This window comes from Boeremia exigua, assembly GCF_020726555.1.
Source record: "Boeremia exigua strain MPI-SDFR-AT-0100 chromosome Unknown C7974scaffold_14, whole genome shotgun sequence".
Taxonomy (NCBI): domain Eukaryota; kingdom Fungi; phylum Ascomycota; class Dothideomycetes; order Pleosporales; family Didymellaceae; genus Boeremia; species Boeremia exigua.
Genome location: NW_025763531.1, coordinates 508203 through 510044, shown reverse-complemented (window position 1 = coordinate 510044; position 1842 = coordinate 508203).

Here is a 1842-nt window from a genome sequence, read left to right as displayed (position 1 = left end):
AGACTCAGGGCTCGTATTTGAACCATTCGATCAGGGTTGAAGAAAAGGACTGTTCTAACTAGGCGCCTCGTCAACTGCGTTGTTCACTCACTTGAAACAGTTTCCGTCTAGACTTGACTCAAAAGGAACATCATCCATAGCTGCAAATACATGGTCTGTCAGATGTTAGTGGCATACTAGTAATGGATATATCCAACCAATACGCGACATTCATCAGTCTCCCAACCAAAATCGAGCCAGGAATTCTTCAAGCCTTCAGATTTGGCGTCGACATCATCAGCGTTCTATCTCTGCTCGGTTACCTCCTTGTTTGACCATAGCTGATCTCTTAGGTGCTGAATCTGGTTTTATAGTTCCGCCGTACGAATCCTACCGTCGCTCTCTGCCTGTGCACTGCATCGCTGGCGTTTATTGAGTTCTGCCTGGAGCTCCTTCGCTGCCCACTCATGGTCCTAGTCCGAGCAATTCACGAGAGTTTTGTGCGTAGCATTTGTCGAAGCTAGGAGGGCTTGGTACCAGGTCTTAATCTATCTACGGGCTGCCTCGTGCTTAGCAGAGTTCTGCTCGATGGCGTCTTAAATCACGCGCTCCTTGACAGTGTTCCGATACACAGCATCTTCGATTGCGCGCCCGGTGGCAGCCTTGGCTGCGCACAGTTCACAACAATGTAGCTGATACCGGCTGCAAGACCGAGTTTAAACGTGATGGAGATTGCGTGGTGACTAATTTCCATCGGTGCAAGATTATCGCGGCCTTCAGTGCTGGATTCGAACGCGGTCTCTAGAGCCGTCGAGGCCACAAAAAGACCGCAAAAGCCACAATCCAGGTGAGATTGACGAGCTGAATCTGAAAGTTGTGCAGGAACTGGGTAATAATAGGGTCGACCGCTTGGGTTTGTGGTGTCTGGGATCGTTCTTCCGGCATGATGAGGGTTCGCAAGTTGAATAACGAAAAATGATTAACAAGAATTGGTTGAGTAGATTTGGAAGTCTTCCAAGGTTGAAGTCGCGTTCGAAGCTGAAAAATGAGTGCTGGTGGTGTGATTGGCAAGGTTTGAGTGTGGCGGGTAGGTCTTGTGCATAGAAAGACGGATCCAAAGTCCAGAATGCTTTGAATATTGATTGTTTATCCTCGGCGCACAATTTTAATACCAAGATACGGCTCAAGGAGATATTTGACGTTGAAAGTAGTGCCTAAAGCTTCATCTGCTTGAGCGAAGTGTGTCTTCTGCATGGCTAGAATAGGGTCAAATGAACCGGGTGTCAAAGGAGATCAGAGATCAATATTTGTTTGTTCCGCTGGGACATGCTTGGATTCTGATAGCCCAATCGTCGACGAGATCGCACACAGCAACCTCATCTTCGGAGTTCTTAACATCCCTGACAACAGAGGAAAGCTAGAACATCCGCAGGTCTCACCTTGGTCTGCGAGGTAGTGTATTCCGAATGTCCAGGCTGGCTAATTCTAGCCGGCCTTCCACACTACTGGCCACCTTTTGCTGAGGCCTTTCTGGCTTCTGAGCGCAATATACACACCATTTGCTAGGCTTGCCTCGGATAAAAAAGTCTCAGGCGATTTGTTTCATTGGATGTTAAACGAGCGCTACATCGGGCCTTCTTCGCCGTACCTTTTTCGCGTATGGCGGCCCTGCTTCGTGATATAGAGACAGTAGACCAGAGCTGAGAATGACTGGGTACGCGGCTTTGCGATACAATAACACCTGAGCGTGGGTAGAATTTCAACGGGGACGTAGATGAGGTAGTTGAAGCGGTGTGAATACAAATGAAAGTGCGATTAACGCTGGAGGCTGGAATGTGCCTCCAAGACCTGCAGTAAGATACT